General features: G+C 42.3%; 2 non-coding genes across 2 annotated transcripts; one reads left to right on the forward strand and one right to left on the reverse strand.

The window, feature by feature from the left end:
* Positions 1 to 15,389: 15,389 nt before the first annotated feature.
* Trnat-ugu (transfer RNA threonine (anticodon UGU)) lies at positions 15,390 to 15,464 on the reverse strand. The gene has a single exon. It is a non-coding gene; the product is annotated as a tRNA-Thr (tRNA).
* Positions 15,465 to 15,663: 199 nt separating this feature from the next.
* Positions 15,664 to 15,738, forward strand: Trnat-ugu (transfer RNA threonine (anticodon UGU)). Its single transcript has one exon. It is a non-coding gene; the product is annotated as a tRNA-Thr (tRNA).
* The last annotated feature ends 2,861 nt before the right edge of the window (positions 15,739 to 18,599 follow it).

Consider the following 18,599-nt stretch of genomic DNA (forward strand, 5'->3'; position numbering starts at 1 on the left):
AGTGTTATGACTGCCAGTGTGGTGTTGGTGCGCCCTTATATACGCTAGCTGCCGGCTGTGACGTCACTGGTGCCCGTGACATTGCCATAAATGGGCATGTTTTGATTCGGCGTTGGATGTGCCCTCTTCAACCGAGCTATAGCTGGGTCCCACGCAGCGATGAGCTGAAAGCTACCGTCTCTATTCAGCGTGTTTGTGGTAATTTTTATTTCAATAGCTTCCTTTATTAAACTGTGCCAGAAGCCTTTAGCGCGAGCCACGACAGAGGTACCGTCAAATTTTATGTGGTGACCGTTTTCTAACGCATGCTCAGCTGACGCAGATTTCTCTGGATAGCGCAGGCGATAATACCTCTCATGTTCTTTCCTGCGTTGTTCCACAGTGCGCGCTGTATGTCCGATGTACTTCTGGCCACACTCACTAGGTATTTCGTAGACACCGGGTGTTCTGAGGCCTACTGCGTGGCTCGCATTAACGGCTCGTGTAGTTTTCAATTGACGCGGACGGAAACCCGAGAACATTTTATCCACAGATTTGTTATGGTTGGTGCTGGAATGGATCCGCAGGGGGTCACAGTCTCCTCTGACATGTCATCCAGCGTGGGTGGCTTTGTGGATTAAACGATGTCCTTCAGAGCGCCCCACAGGAAAACGTGTAACGATGTTAGATCGGGAGGTCTGGGTGGAAACTCAACATTTCCTCGTCGGCGTATTCACCTGTCAAATGTTTCATCCAGGAACTGTCGCACGTAACGATGGTAATGTGACGGTGCACCGGTTGTTGACAAAATAAATCTCGGTGACGTTTGTCAGGAACGGGTACAATTCCCTCCTGCAACGTGGTGAGGCATTTTACACTTGTCACCGTTGCTTAATGAAAACGAATAGCCCCAACAAGTCCTCTGACAGACATACCACACCACACTGACAACCCAGGAAGATTAACAGCTCGTTCTCCCGTAACATGGGGATTATCAAATGGTTCAAATGGCCCTGAGCACTATAGGACTTAACATCTGAGGTCATCAGTCCCCTAGAACTTAGAACTACTTAAACCTAACTAACCTAAGGACATCACACACACCCGTGCCCGAGGCAGGATTCGACCAGGCAGGATTCGACCCTGCGACCCTGCGACCGTAGCGGTCGCGCGGTTGCAGACTGAAGCGCCTAGAACCCCTCGGCCACAGCGGCCGGCTGGGGATTATCTCTTGCCCAGTACTCAGTTACGGCGATCGATGGTTCCATTCAAATTAAGACCAAACAATGGCATCAGTGAACTGTTCATTATCACAAATCCATTCACAAAATTCGAGGCGCTTATCCGGATCATTCTCATTCATCGCGTGAAGCAGCCTGGGAATGTAGGGTTTCCACTTTTGTTGCTTTAAAATGCGGTAAACAGTTGATTTCCTGGCACCTGATTCACATGTAATTTGCGTTATGGACTTCTGTGGGCATATTGTGAAAGCCCGTACCACTGCATCTACCCCGCTTTCGTCTGCCGCAGATTTCTCCCTGCTACACCGACACTTCTTCAGGTCACGCACGCTTCCTTCCCTCTCAAACTTGTCACGTGATTTTGTCACCGTCACACGTGACTGTGGGACAGTATCAAACTCTGCCCGCCATCGTCTCTGCATTTCCACATGGTTTCACGTTTCCAACAACGCTTTAAAATTCACTTTCTTTGCTCCTAAGACAAGTTGAAATTTCCGTGTCGTTATTGGCAACTGAAAATAAAGGAATGGCAACACACACTATTCATAACAACACTATTATGCACTTCAGCACAGTGGACTCGCTTTTGGGAGGACGACGGTTCAAACCCGCGTCGGCCAGCTAGATTCAGGTTTTCCGTGATTTCCCTAAATCGCTCCTAGCAAATGCCGGCATGGCTCCTTTGAAAGGACACGGCCGATTTTCTTCCACATCCACGACACTATCACTATGACATCGACGGGACGTTAAACGCAATCTTTCTCCCTTTTTTCTTGCAGCACTATGTACTCGCATTTAGATCAAGTTACCATTAATATCTGCTCAGTAATTAGAGTTCAAACAGAGAATGTTTAAAAGCTATCAGTATAAACATATAAATGAAAATACCAAATTTTACTACTTCCCTTGCAACCATGTCTTCTTAGAAACTAACACGAAACGGTCTATATCTTCCCGAGTGCATTTGTGTGCACGGCCCGTATACCTCCACGTAGGACACGCCCAGAATACAATGAGGCTGCTGAAAGAATTTATGTCGAGTAAGACCGAACAGCCTGTCAGATGCTAATGTGCCACGTGGATGTTTTTCAGTGTTCAGGTCATGTCCTCTCAGATTATTTCATTTACCTCTGATGTCAGGTCTTGCACAGCATATTTAACTCGACTGTAAGTCCATTTACGGAGAACCATTTCATAATGTTCCAGGAAATTACATTTGCATCATCTAGTCTTCAGGATTTCCCATTGATATTTGAATATGACTCACGTATTGCCAGCGAAGAGTGCTGTTTCCTCTTCACGAATATACTAGGGGACATCTAAAATATTAAATTAGAATTATATTAATACCTTCAGCTGCTAACGGGCGTTGATATATATATATATCATCGGGGACAGGTGAAAATGTATGCCCTGACCGGGACTCGAAGCGGGCATCTCCTGCATACATGGCAGACGATCCATCCATCTGAGCCACTGGGGGCACAGAGGATAGTGCGACTGCAGGGACTATCTCGCCCACGCGTACCAGATAGGGTTGATAGAAGAAATAGAGAAGATCCAACGGAGAGCAGCGCGCTTCTTTACAGGATCATTTAGTAATCACGAAAGCGTTACGGAGATGACAGATAAACTCCAGTGGAAGACTCTGCAAGAGAGACGCTCAGTAGCTCGGTACGGGCTTCTGTTGATGTTTCGAGAACATACCTACACCGAGGACTCAAGCAGTATATTGCTCCCTCCTTCCTATGTCTGACGAAAAGACCATGAGGATAAACACAAAGGCATACCGACAATCTTTCTTACCACAAACAATACGAGACTGCAGTAGAAGGGAGAACCGATAGAGGTACTCAAGGTACCCTCCGCCACACACCGTCAGGTGGCTTGCGGAGTATGGATGTAGATGTAGCACTAGTAGTCTGATAGGCTCACAGCTTGCTCCGCGAGCACGTATGTTGTGAAGCCCTGACGTAGCTGATCCACTGGGCATACAGCAGTAAGCGATAGTCCAAACTTATGATTTATCTACTCTGTAAACATTGCTGGGCTTTGTGTAGACATTGTATTAAACAGGCTGATAACTATGTGACATTTAATACGGAACACTTGTTACGATTTTATCCCGATGTTGTCACGCAAAATCTACGGCGCGTACACGAAAATGCGCACACATTTTTTTTTCATGCCCATGTTTATGTGCAAAGAACAACTGCCGTATTCGCAGGTAAGCAGCCAGAACAAAGGACAAAAGAGGTGAAAGAATTGCACTTACCTTTTCGCAGTCGAAGGAAGCTGCTGCCGACATCTTCCCGCGGTGTCTTCACTGCTGTACTCCATCATCGGGAATAGGAACTTGTGATTTCACCGCTCAACACTTCACAAAATTTTTTTTTTCACTCGGAGAACTTCAAACCGGCCAGTGTAGTGAAACGCCTCCTTATAAACATCCCCGCCGTGGCCCGAAACCGACGGCTAAATATTAACAACATGAATTCCAGAACGCGGAAATGCCTTCACACGAAAAAAGAAGCCCCGGCACCTAAGTAACTCTATTGTTCCCAGACGAAGTGACCACAGCAGTCTCTTCAGAGAGACAGGCAGAATCTTTGTTTCCGCGGTGACGCTGGAGCGCGAACAACAATGCGCCTTTGCTCTTTGCTGCAGTAGACACCGTTGAGGATTTACGTTGCCTTAAATAGTCGCATGGCCTAGGGTTGTTAACCCGAACCCTTTCCGATGGCAAATACAACTGGGATTTATTTGCAGGTTTCGCTAGTCTAATAAACACATTTCGCGTCCTGTAAGTCACTGCATGTTTTAAATAGCTAGTACCGGACCTTCAAAAAAAGAGAAGGAAAACGTAGAAAAATAAACAATAAAGTGAAGCACAGAAACACGATTCACAAAAATGAGCGAAGAGCCACGGGAATTTTTTTTCTCATAATGAATCGTTTTGTACGACAACAGTTGTATGAAAATTACATTTTAAACAGAAATGTTGCGTCGTCAAATTGTCGAAAAATACGCTGTGCAAATAACCGAAACCGCACACTCCGTGAACAGATGAGCAACAACTGAGGTCGTCTCTACCACATTCGATTTGGTTACAAAGTGGAACACACACTACATCTGTAACCACTTAATCTCGAAACACTTCCATTGGTGCGTGGACGTATAGAAACGACGATATCGGATTGTGGGTACGCCTTGACGCGAAACACTTCTGTTTCCATTTATTTTATTTCATTTCCCAAATTAGTGCCAGCGGCAACATTGCATTCATCAGTGGGTTTTTTTCTTTACTCTAAAGCGTTCAAAAATAGCATCGTTGCTAACATTATAAAACGTTATTACATGTGTACTATTTGGTTCCAATTATTGTATTCCGTGAATAGTTTGATAATACCTAATTTAAGTCGCTGCATGGTTTTTTGAGTTTGCTGCCTTTATTTCTGACATTTTCTCCGCTTTTGTTACCGTTTCTTCGGCATAAAAAATATCATCTACAGCTCTATAAGTCACGGTTATTTACAGATATGAAAAAGGGAACCTATAACGTCATCGTAATAGTGGTGGAAACAGGGTCAGTGTTGTCGATACAGTTTTGATGTGTGTTAGGTTGTTACGTAGTTTGTCATCTTCCCCCGTTCGTTTGACGGTTGGAAGCTGCAGAGAGAATGTTTTGAATTAAGACCAAGGTGCAAAAATTTATGTTTTTTCTGTGTCAAGAAGCAACTGCAAGCCGACCAACGAACATGAGTACACGACAAGTTAACGTAACATCCTAGTGCACATCTGAAGGTTATCTAGAACACTACCACAATTCCCTAGAGTATTAGTCTGACGTGTATAACAGCTACTAATACAGTTGCAGATGGCAAGCCGTATGCCGAAGAAACTCCAACAAAACCACGGAAAATATGCCGGAAATAATTGCAATCCTGTTGCGCCCCGAAGTTGAAAGGTCTCTGTTGGATTCCTTTCATGTTAATTTCTTAAATCTGTTGTCATTTACGGCATAAATTCCTCTTCTAAATTTACTGTGGCGTTTCTGACTATCTGGGAGGAGACTGAGTAGTGGAACGTGTTACTTTTACACATAAACAAGAACGATCTGTCACACTACTAAGACACAGTTTACATGTAATTCATGTCACACAGTCTCATACGGAACCTACATCCCGTTTTTTTTTATACTGTATATGATAAGATACTGTCATCCCCCTTCCCTTCCGTGTGAGAGGATGAATGAGCAAATGTATTTCTAGTTGCATGCTTGAGGGTAGCAGACAAGCCTGTCTGCTAGAGAACAGTAGGACCAACGTCGGAACAGGTAGCTACGCTTTCTAAAAGCAAAGAGGTTTCTATCCTTAGTATGGTCCTGTCCGTCCCTTGTTATGCTGGTATAGGAAGCTGCCCCTCTGGCCACTTCCGTTTGTATTTGTGAGCCACCGTCCGGAAGGGACCACGGCAGTCTGTCCGCGGCGAGCGTCTGAAGTGGTAAGATCTCCGGCTAAGAGCGTCTCTGCTAAGTCCGTAGGACAATGGATTTCTTAAGTTCAGCCTAACTGAAAATTTAATCACCTTTATTTCAGGTTTAGCTCTAAAATATCTAATGTTATCTTAAATTGCAACGCAGTGTAATTCGCGTGTGAAGTTCAGAATATCTTCCAGTAGTTGCTTTGTCACTACTTTGTGAGTAAAGTGGAACCACGTGTTGATCAGTAACTCTAACTAGCATCATCAATTTTCAACGCGAATGTGCGTGAGATTATAATGTCTCGTCTTGACAATATTTTTCAATGTAGCAAATTTTCTTTATGTTCAACGCACGTGGGGTGTACTTTGTGAGACCAGTACCACGTGCTTATGCAGTTGTTTGACCCATCAGGTTAATAGTAAGACGATAGTATCCAGTTCGAGATTTTTCTTTAGTAAATCGCGTTTCGATGTAATTTATTTTAATTATCAAAATTATTGTTGAGTTACACTCTTTGTGTAAACCAAGTTGACCACGTGAAGCATGTGGTGTAAGCATCAAATAGCCCTCAGCTATTCTTTTCGGGAAGATTTCACAGAGAGTTTGTATGAATTTAGTATACCAGTGTGTGGTAATTACACGACGGACAGGATTGTGCTACGAATGTAACTTCTTTGGGTAAAAATTGTATCGGTTGGTTGCGGTTAATTTCCTCTTGCATATGTTTCAACGTTCTTCGTGTGTTATTTTATGAATGCAGTGTTGTATGTAGTCTCCCAATCTTGGCTCCATATTTGATGTGTTCCGTAAGATTACAAAGTCACATTTTCACAATCCTAAATAAGGCACCAGTTTAGTTATGAATCAAGTTTAATATGCTGAAATTTCAATGATCAATGTTAAAATAAATTTCCAAATATAAACTGATTTATTTCTTTTTACTTAAATTCTCTTTTTTTATATACATATCACCGGTTGTCGTATGACTATTTAAAGATTATAATTAATGTTAGTCTGGTTGGGAATTTGGTAAGCTAGACTGGATACCTGATGAAACAGTTGCTCAGTAATGCAAGGTTAACTTCCCTAGACAGCTCACAGCTCTTAACCCGCTTTTATAGTCTATCAGTACCGCTTTCATAGCAAATTAAAGTAACAACCTTACAAGGTAAATAAGGTATTATGAAGCTATTCGCTGAATACAATATTTGGAAGCAAACAGTACACACGTAATAACGTTTTGTAATGTCTATAACGATTCTGGTTTAGAATAAAGAAGAAAACCATTGATGGTCGCAATAGTGCTGCTGAAATTAGTTTAGGAAAGAAAAAAAATTACATCTGTAATTCAGGTGCGTAGGTTCCATTTTACTGACTGCTGTTGTGTGTGCTTTTTAAATAGATAAATGTGTTTCACAAACTTAGATCACACGCTGAGGCAAAAAAAATCTTCCCTTATACAGGTGCTTTCAGACAAACACTGCTATCGAACACACGATTGCCATATGGTATATTACTGGTAAAGTGCCTCTTAATCGTCCTTGAGACTTACAACTGAATAAGAACGTAAATGCGCACGCACACGCACGCGCACACACACACACACACACACACACACACACACACACACACACACACACATGCACAATGCCCGAGGGAGGACTCGAACCTCCGAAGGGAGTAGCCGCGCAGTCAGTGACATGGCGCCTCTAACCGCGCCGCCACTTGGCACGGCCGTAAGAGAATCGAACTGGTGTAGAAAAGTGGCTGATGATGAGACCAAGGTTGAATCTTCAAAAAGGGTTGGGAGAGGTTCTCCAACACAAAAATAAGCTCGTAAGGTTAGGTCAAATGTCAAAACGATGTTTATAGTTTTCTTTGGCTTTGAAGGATTAGTTAATGAGTTCGTGTCGGATAAACTGTTAATGGATGGTACTATCAGGACGTGTTGCGACGCCTGCAAAAAAATGTGACGGTCTGAAATGTGGCTAGACAATTCATGGCTCTTGTAGCACAATATCGCACCCGCGCATTCTTCTTCGTTGGTGCGTGACTGTTCCACAAAGAACAAAGTCACTGAGCTGTGTCATCCTCCGTTCTATCCAGATCTGGTCCCTGCGGACTTTTTTTTTCCGAATTCGTAAACTTCGTTCAAAGGACGATGATTTGCAACGATAGACGAGAGAAAATAAAACTCGCAGACGGCACTTCGCGCGGTCCAGCAAGAGGCGTACCAACACTGCTTCCGGAAGTGGAAAAGGCGTTGCGAATTGCTTATCAATTGTCGACGAGAGTATTTCGAAGGAGACTATGCACAATAAGTAAAGCGTGGATGTAAAAAAATTTTGTGGACAATGTTCCTGAATCTTCTGAACTGATCTTCCTAGTCAGTACTGACTCTCTATCTACACGTATAGATTTTTGTCGTTGATACTTTCATCGGGATATTTTATGATATGCAGATGGCAGTAGCGGATACTGGTAACAGTGGAATGTAAAATTTGTGTGATCAAGGCGGACCTTTACAATCAAAGTGCCACAATAACGCTTATCCCCAATGTAAATCAGTCCATTACGACGTGTGGTTGATCTAACCTGGACAAGTGCGTTCATATCTCTGCTGCAAACTAATTCTTGCAATACAAGTAGTAACCGAGAGGTAACGCCATTGGGTTACAGATTCGTCTCAAGAGAAGTTCCGGGAATGCGATTCAAAATGGTTCAAATGGCTCTGAGCACTACGGGACTTAACATCTGAGGTCATCAGTCCCCTAGAACTTAGAACTACTTAAACCTAACTAACCTAAGGACATCACACACATCCATGTCCGGGGCACGATTCGTACCTGCGACCTCAGCGGTCGCGCCATTCCAGACTGTAGCGCCTAGAACCGCACGGCCACTCCGGCCGGCCGGGAATGCGGTTTCACACACTGGATGAGTATAGTGCGGGCAGTTTTCGTTTCATTTGAATCTGAAGCTAGTTTATCACGCATTTCGACGTTTACTCCATCACATTTCCTGAGGTGCATGTCGTACAACGTATAATTTGCAGGTTCATTCAGTGGTACGTGTGGATACTGTTTGAAAAACCTGTTGCGCATAGAATTAGCAGTAAAGAAGTAATAAATTAAAACGTGATGCTGAAGAGTTACTACTTGAACACCGAAAAGATACTAAGCGATAAGCTTTTTCCCTTCATCATTTCGTTACTGTCATCGAGCAAATGTTTCGTATAGACTTGGAATTATGTATAAGGTTTACTAGATGTGCCTAAGTGTTTTTATTCTCAAATTCTGGATGAGTACACTCTGGTAAATTTGCGCGCTCTGAGCTACGCTGCCGCTAGACACAAAAACAGTTTATAACTTTAGTATTTGACCTTTTGCGTTAAACTTCAACATAAGATGAGACCTTTTAATGAGCCGTTACCAATGTATTTAAATATTTTTATCATCGGTCAGTAATTGCCAGCATGAAAAATGCTCCAATCGTAGCACGAAAAAGACGAATATGTCCTGGGCAGAGTTAGGGATGTGGGGGGAGGGAGCTATCTTTGTGACTTGCCTGACAGTTTCAAAGACATTTAAATCAAAACATCTTGACGTATTCGCGCGTTTTTACTTCTTCGTAGAAGCACCCATGTCGTGTAATAAAATACATCACGTCAAGTAAACTAATCTGATACATGACGTTACATTGTATAACATGACGCATCCCCACGTCATCCAATATGGCATTTGTCGTATCGTGCAACGTGATGCGTGTCTTTAAAGTGTAAGATGTATCTCCACTCAGGGATACTGCCTATTGTAGGTGAAAAATGAACCTACAGTCTCCGGTATTTCTTACTATAGATGCAGCCCACTCTCTAGAAGCAAGTGAAATTGTAGCAATTTGTTCTTGTACCCGACACCGTACATGTAACACGGGTGGGTTTGGGAGAAAAATGGTCCCCTAGGAGACAAAGTGAATCGTCCCCACTGAGAAATCAAAAAATTGTTTTAGCATCACCCCAGGAACGAATTTACCCCCAGAAATTGTACACCCCCAGAAAAATTTTTTTTAGCTCTTACATGAATGTTCTTCAGCAATATGCTCAAGAACAAAGTTTTCCGTGTCATTTCAGGCGCTGGTAGATACGTCTCAAACACACACATAGGAGACTGTTGAGGCCAACCCACCATTTACACACTACTTCGGCACAAATCCACAATATTTTGGGAAACAACTCAGACTTCGCTCACTTTCTCATTTAAAATTTAGGACTCGAACCACCAGAAGATTCTCACAAATGCCCATAGTTAATCCTCACACGCCACTTTAGGAACCAATAATACACATATAAAACACCAAACACAAGCTTACACAGTGAAAACACACACACACACACACACACACACACACACACACACACACACACACACACATACACACACACACAAAACTCCAATCTCACATCTTCACGAAATCCCCTAGCCCATTCTGATGTTAGACGGGCATAGCCCAGTGGTACTTCATACGCAACAACAACAACAACCACAACCATACCTTCGTGAGAAATCTATTACATATTGTTTGGCATGGTTTGCGAATCTTACGCAATTTGGGCACACGATCAGGGAGTTATATCTATAAATCGTAAGATGGAGGTGTGCCAATTTCCTGCAGCTAAGAGAGCCCATTGTGTTAGGGAAATAGGGTCAACTCGTAAAATAGCGTGAATATGCCAAGTTGTTTTCATTCAAAAGTCTTTAAGGCTGCCAGACACGTCTAAAAGCTATTTTTTATATCCCTAACTGCCCAGGATGTATTCAACTTTTTAAAATTCTGTGATAGGCTATGATACTAGCATTTTTCATTCTGATACCCAACTTTTACTCTAACATAATTTTGACCTTAAACCGCCTTAGCTTGGCAACCGATAAAGACATTTGTTGACTTGGCCGGCATAGATACGGTATAGGATTTTTGACTTTTGAAGCATGTTGCTTACATCGTGGGAACGGATAAAGCTTTCACAAAACAACAGAACGACCAATCATTGTCTACGTTGCTACAAAATTTGAACCGATTCGCACAAATTAGAAACACAGAAGATGAACGACTCAAAACATTCACAAAAAACATGTTTGTTGCACGGAAAAATCCGAATGAAGCCAGATTTTTGAAATCGAATCTTCAATTTTATCGGAAGAATGCTTTTCTCTATTTGATTCACTTCAGCTTCCGTGCGCATTTAGTTCACGTAAGAAGGAATTTCACGTCCTACATTTCGATCGAGTTTAAACCATCTTATCCCGGCACGAATAAAGAATATTGGATATAAGTGTTTCATTTCGACTTTACCAATTTATCGGTTTTCCTGCAGAGTTTTAACGGTTTCGTACAAGTTTAAAGGATAGAAGTGGTGAACTTCAAGTACCTGCGAGGAAAACGTCTTCTTTGCACGTATTTGCACGCAAAATCCGAATGGTGCACGTGCAAATGGTGCCAGCAGTTGAGCACGAGTTTCAGCTTAATTACTTTAATGACTTTCAATAATCCCTACAAAAGAATGGCCTTGACTTACAATAACCTATACCTTTCATGAATCACTTACCTCGCAAAAATCTTCGTTACTCGAACTACTGCAATACAGCGAGCGCAAAAACTGATAGCTACATAAAAGATTCTAAGTACTGAAGGCACTAACTACTGACAGGCATAGTTAGCAAATGAAAGATTTTGATAGAGAACGAACGATGTATTTACCTTAATAGTGTTCAAAAGTCATTATTATTATTATTGTTATTATTATTATTATTATTATCATCATCATCTTCTTTCCTTTCTCAGACCTTAGGTCTCGTTAAAAATGGAAAGTGACACGGACCTTGATCAAGCGTGACTTCCTTTTAACTGTACGGCATATGTTATATTGCATTTAGGAACTTTCGGGTGATTGAACATGTATCAATAATTACGGATTTCTGTAATTGTATATATAAGTTTGGATGTAGCTGTATTGCATTGATGTACTGGTGGATATTGTGTGGTATGACTCCTGCAGTTGATAGTATAATCGGTATAATGTCATCTTTATCCTGATGCCACATGTCCTTGATTTCCTCAGCCAGTTGGATGTATTTTTCAATTTTTTCTCCTGTTTTCTTCTGTATATTTGTTGTATTGGGTATGGATATTTCGATTAGTTGTGTTAATTTCTTCTTTTTATTGGTGAGTATGAAGTCAGGTTTGTTAAATGGTGGTGTTTTATCTGTTATAATGGTTCTGTTCCTGTATAATTTGTATTCATCATTCTCAAATACATTTTGTGGTGCATACTTGTATGTGGGAACGTGTTGTTTTATAAGTTTATGTTGTAAGGCAAGCTGTTGATGTATTATTTTTGCTACATTGTCATGTCTTCTGGGGTATTCTGTATTTGCTAGTATTGTACAGCCACTTGTGATGTGATCTACTGTTTCTATTTGTTGTTTGCAAAGTCTGCATTTATCTGTTGTGGTATTGGGATCTTTAGTAATATGCTTGCTGTAAAATCTGGTGTTTATTATTTGATCCTGTATTGCAATCATGAATCCTTCTGTCTCACTGTATATATTGCATTTTCTTGCCCATGTGTTGGATGCGTCTTGATCGATGTGTGGCTGTGTTAGACGATACGGGTGCTTGCCATGTAGTGTTTTCTTTTTCCAATTTACTTTCTTCGTATCTGTTGATGTTATTTGATCTAAAGGGTGTAGAAGTGGTTATGAAATTGCAGTGGTGTAGCCGATGTATTTATATGATTGATTGCTTTGTGCATTATTATTATTATTATTATTATTATTATTATTATTATTATTATTATTATTATTGTCTGCCTGGGGGTTAACACAGAACACGAACAGTAGGGTTCCCAACACGTCTCTCTGGTACACACCATAGTTTACTACTAATAGGGCTGTTGATGGATTTCCGTCCGACGTGACATGCGACTGCCTGCCTGCCAATAAATCTTTAATCCATTCACCAATTTCTTCTTACTCACCGACATGAGCGCACTTTGGTTGATGTGCCAGTATATTCATCAACGGCGCTCCGCGAACTTCTCGTCTCTTGGCGGCCTGCGCGACCGGAAATTTCCCCCCTGATCTCTGGCGCGAATGAGAGGCTGAGATAAGGCGGAACATCCTTCTGCGAAGGCCCCTATCTGCCGACGGGCGGCGCTGGAATTTCCTGTTGCTCAACTCCCGCCTCCGTGTTCGCTGCAGATAGCGCCGTGAGATTCGCCGCTGCTCGCTCACTGCCCACTGGTGTTTTAATTGCGCAAGAAACATTCTAACATTCTGCGTGGTGTCTGTCTGTTCCATGTCGTGTCTCCCTACCACTTTCACGCAACGACGCTCTGAGCGTGTTTTTTAGGGATTGGACTAGTTTGAACCTGCGACCTGTTGCTGGTAAGGAGACGCCAGACCACACATCACATGTAGAGTTCAGAGGAGTTCAGTGAGACTAGCGATGATATAATCAGATACTTAATGATTTCAGCGTCAGCTCCACTGCATTCCCTGTGAAAGAATCTTAATACTAACTAAATGTAGTGGAAGGGGTTCAAGGCTTTCCTATTTTTAGTTAGCTGGTAAAATAACGTCGAAAAAGCAGTTAAGTTTACCACTGGAAATTTTATTCTACTCACAAAACATTGTTTATAAATTGCACTATTGATAAAAGTAAATGTTTTAATAGAGGATGATAAAAACCAACTGTGTACAACAAAAATGTGAACGAATATTCTCTGAGTGGGTTTCCAAGTTCTACAATGGATCGAAGGATGAACTATGCCATATCACATCTATAATCTATGTTTAAATTAAGTTTCACAAAAGAGAAAACTATCAAAATGGTCGACAGTGACCCTCAATTATCTTTAATTACTTATCTAACTTGTCGTAAATTACAGTGGCTGATGTGGCTTCTCAATAACTATATAGCAGAAAAATCATCGCTTTTCAGATTTTAACTCACATAGCAAATGTGAATACCATGAACTTCAATTGACGATCGATACTAGTATTACGTAAAAAGGGGATGTAACAGATGAGACTTCTGCAGTTCTGAGTGAAGCCTTATGCGCTCAAAAATGCGGCATCGCGTGCGTTCATTACTTTGTCGGTGTTCGTCAGTGGGCGGCGGATGGCACAGCTCCCCGCACATCGCCATCTCGGAAGCAACTCTACTCCTTCCTAACTTCTCCTTACTACAATTTACCGATGTTGGTTTAAAAAAAGACTATCTGGCTGTGTTTTCATCTCACATGTCTCAATGTTAACCTTAAGCTCTGCCTACAAAAATTCTGTCTATCCAATGAGAAACGTTATACTTTTCGTGGTGGGCAATGTTTTTAACGTTTGCAACGTAACAGAGACGCGAAAAAGTCTCACGCTAAAACTTGTGGCTGGTGTGGCCCTTTTAGTGTTATCGTAAGATCTATACTGTTGTCCTGGAGGGCTCTAGCTTTTAACATGGGCAGGGGGGTGGTCCTGTCGGTTAACTGGCGACGTGAGTGTCCGTCCCTTATCGTAGGGCCTTCTAGCTTAACACAGTTCTGCTCTCGGCTTCTGTTCTCGTTTCTCCCCTCGTAACTGCGTCTGTCTCACCGTGGGAAGGTATGACATACATTTAGGCATTCTTGTGTTAGTCTGTGGTATTCCATTTGCTCACTCGTTACTCGTATTACTTTGGTTAATTTAATGTCACCTTTTTTCGGAGCTATGTGACATACTACTGGATTTGCTTATCACGTCAGGGTTTTCATGGAAGGTGTTGGATTTGCCTGACACCTTACAACATCTCCTCTTTTTCTCCGCCCTGTAAGTCCCATATTTTCTGATTTCATTAATAGCAAAATTGATTCATCGTTCTAGACTTAAACGGACATTATGCGTATTACATTAAGAACATGCACAGAAGCGCCAAAAAATCTGGTATAGGCATGAGCATTCAAATAGACAGACACGTAAACAGGTAGAAGACGACGCTGCGCTCGGCAACGATTATATAAGACAAGTGTCTGCGGTCATTGTTAGATGGATTACTGCTGCTACAATGGCAGGTTATCAACATTTAAGTGAGTCTGAATGTGGTGTTATTCTCAACGCACTAGCGATGGCACGCAGCATCACCGAGATAGCGACGAAGTGGGGATTCTCCAGTATGACCATTTCACGAGTGTACCGTGAATACCAGGAATCCGCTAAAACATCAAATCTCAGACATCGCTGTGGCCGGAAAAAGATCCTGCAAGAACGGGACCAACGACGACTGAAGAGAATCGTTCAACGTGGCAGAAGTGCAACCCTTCCGCAAATGGCTGTAGATTTCAATGCTGGGCCATCAACAAGTGTCAGCGTGCGAACCATTCAACCATTCCACCAATCATCATCGGTATGGGCTTTCGAATGTCCACTCGTGTCCCCTTGATGACTGCACGACACAAAGCTTTACACCTCGCCTGGGCCACTCAACACCCACATTCGACTGTTGATAACTGGAAACATGTTTAACTATATATGACGGTAGTATCTGTTCACAGTTACCGTCGATGACCATGCAGCTTTGCTAGAAATGAAATGATAATTAAATTGACACCCTAGCTGCAAGCAGGCGTTGATACACTTCATTGGGGACATGTTGAAAATGTGTGCCCCGACCGGGACTCGAACCCGGGATCTCCTGCTTACATGGCAGACGCTCTATCCATCTGAGCCATCGCGGGCACAGAGGATAGTGCGTCTGCAAGGACTTATCCCTTGCACGCCCCCCGTGAGATCCACATTCCGAACATGTCCACATCACTACATTCGTAGTGCGCCTAACAGATGTTTGCCCATCATGTAGTGTTGTGGACATGTTGGGAATGTGGATCTCACGGGGGGCGTGCAATGGATAAGTCCTTGCAGACGCACTATCCTCTGTGCCCGCGGTGGCTCAGATGGATAGAGCGTCTGCCATGTAAGCAGGAGATCCCAGGTTCGAGTCCCGGTCGGGGCACACATTTTCAACATGTCCCCAATGAAGTGTATCAACGCCTTCTTGCAGCTAGGGTGTCAATTTAATTATCATTTCATGGAAACATGTTTCTGGTCGGACGAGTTTCGTTTTGATTGGTATCGAGCGGTTGGACGTGTACGAGTAGGGTGAGAACCTCATGAATCCATGGACCCTGCGTGTCAGCAGAGGACTGTTCAAGCTGGTGGAGGCTCTGTATTGGTGTGAAGCGTATGCAGCTGGAGTGATATGGGGCTCTTGATACGTCTAGGTACGATTCTGACAGGTGACAAGCACTTAAGCATCCTGTCTGATCACCTGCATCCACTCACGTTCACTGTGCATTCCGACGGACGTGGGCAATTCCAGCAGGACAGTGCGACACCCCATATGTTTAGAATTGCTGCACAAAGGCTCAAAGAACACTCTTCTGAGTTTAAATACCAACAGGACAGCTCTGCAGGATTCATGATGCCAATTCCCTCCAGCACTACTTCAGACATTAGTCGAGTCCATGCCACGTCGTGTTGCGGTACGTCTGCGTGCTCTCGGGGTCCCTATACGCTATTACGCAAGTGCACCAGCTTCTTTGGCTCTTCAGTGTAGTTGAGAATGGGAAGCACACTAAAATTCGTGAAATACATGGCTTCACCTACTGTTGAGATCGAACTTCATTGTTGGTATTCCTTCATACTAGTCTTCTAGGCTCTGAATTCAGAGATTTCCACTTGATATTTCATCTTGGTTATGAATGTTCCAAATAATTTCACTTATGAAATAATAACTATAATTTTTTGCTGTCTTCGTTGAGCTTTGTACAATTCTCATAAAACGTAGGTGACTGCCGGTAGCTTTCTCACCTTATTTTCTTATTTTTTTTGTTTTGTTTAATATGATGCGATTGGCGCTTTCGGGCCCTCTCTTATCTCGGACCAGGTTTTTGAAAGTGTGCGGAGACAATGTGAAGAAATAGTGCTAACTAAAAACTAACAAAATTAATACCAGCATTACCACTACTGTTGCTAATAATAGTCTTACTGGCAGATACAAATTGTATTTACAAGTGTACAAAAATTAGATCTTCTGACATAGCGAGCTATGACCGAGAGAAACTCCACCAGCTAAAATCATTGGGAAATGAGGGAGATCTGGCTGGAAAGAAGGGTGTATGGGAAAATGACTGCGTACGGGGACAAAGGTAGACATTATTTTTGCCGTAGTATATCTATCATTACCTGTTTTCTGAGGCTGGATATGTTACTCAGTTGTCCGATAGTATTAGGGAGGTTTTATAACATTCTGATTGCCGCTACCGAAAAGGCTGAGTGATGGAATGGGACGGAGAGAATTTTGCTCTGATGGGAACGTGTGTTTCTGCCGTGTTGTTCAGGCGAGAGCGTCAAAGCAGAGGAAAGCTATGAGGCCCAGTGTACCTTGGTACCACAGTAGTTGAGAGGACAGAAGGAGCTTGTCTGCACGCAGTCAGGATTGCTGTGTCTATGTTGCTACAATATGATCAGAGTCGAATATCTCAGATATGTCGACCGCAGGCATTCATCACCAATTCCAGGCGCTGTGAGTTTTCCTGACAAACACCTTGCGGGATAACATCGCAGCAATCAATTGGAGCTACAATAGCTTGGATTTTAAGTTAATTTTCACATACAAAGGAAAGAGTTTTATATATTTTTGTAGGGAATGAAGGGATGCTGAAGCTGTGTTGCGGATTGCACCCCTGTCTAAAGCCCCTTTTTATCTTTTCGTCTGGTATTATTGTTGAGTTCTTTGCTGAGGGAAGCGAGTTGATATTTGTCCCACTCAGCCTTAAAGGAGCTAGTGATTAGTAATATTCTGGGCTAATGGGCCTAGAATGCCCAAGCAGGACCGTGTAAGATATGGACTGATTGAGCTTCAACCCTGTCTTCTGTACCCATTTTGATGTTGCACAGATTCTCGATAAATGTTTTTCAAGTTTATTATTTTTGCACTTAGGTACTAGGTACAACGCAAGTCATCGGCATACATTTGGTATTTTCAGTACCACACAAAAATGACACATTACTCGAACAAAACGAAAAGAGTATGCTCCTAATATCGAATCATGGAGGATGTCTGGTATTACCTGCCTCCTCTGTGACTATGGTATGTGACGTGGTGCGTAGCTGGCGAGATGTCAGGTACAATCGAAACTATTGCACTGCACTTAAAGAGAAGTTTAGGCCACTTATATGGATTCTCATCGTTTTTCTTCCTACTGATATGCTTCGTGCTACTATAAATTCAAAGGATATGAAATAGACAGATTGGTTTTGAATTAATGTAAACAACGCATACATGAGACGATTCAACTTCTGTTATCACTGATCTGTTACAAATACCACCACTTTCTAGATTTGCGTTCGATCTAAAAGTACTTTTTTTGTTTTTTCCTTTTTTAAGAAACACGCCGCCAGTTGTCTCTTTTAGTGTTTATTTAAGCCAATTCGGATTTCGGCCTTTTGTGCCATTTGGAAGTATTAGATGTCATGTTTCCAACATATTTTATAGGACAATTAGCATTTTTTCAAGCTCAAAGTTGACCATAAACTAAGAAAAATATTGGCTTCTCCCGAAATGTCACATGTAAAGTCGCCATCTTGTAACTGATCTATTAAAAGATGGTGATGGCCAGCTCTGAGCTTGAGAACATGTCAAGTGTTCCGCAATATATGTTACAGACGTAAAATCTAATATTTCAAAATGGCATACCGGACAGCTACAATGCTGCAACTGCTTCGCCGTTGATGTCGTGAGCAGTGGAAAACAAAACGTTGTAAGGGTATCGTCCAGGACATCAAAAGTTGTTTAGTAGCAGTATTTATTCC

This window comes from Schistocerca cancellata, chromosome 12 (assembly GCF_023864275.1).
Source record: "Schistocerca cancellata isolate TAMUIC-IGC-003103 chromosome 12, iqSchCanc2.1, whole genome shotgun sequence".
Classification (NCBI taxonomy): domain Eukaryota; kingdom Metazoa; phylum Arthropoda; class Insecta; order Orthoptera; family Acrididae; genus Schistocerca; species Schistocerca cancellata.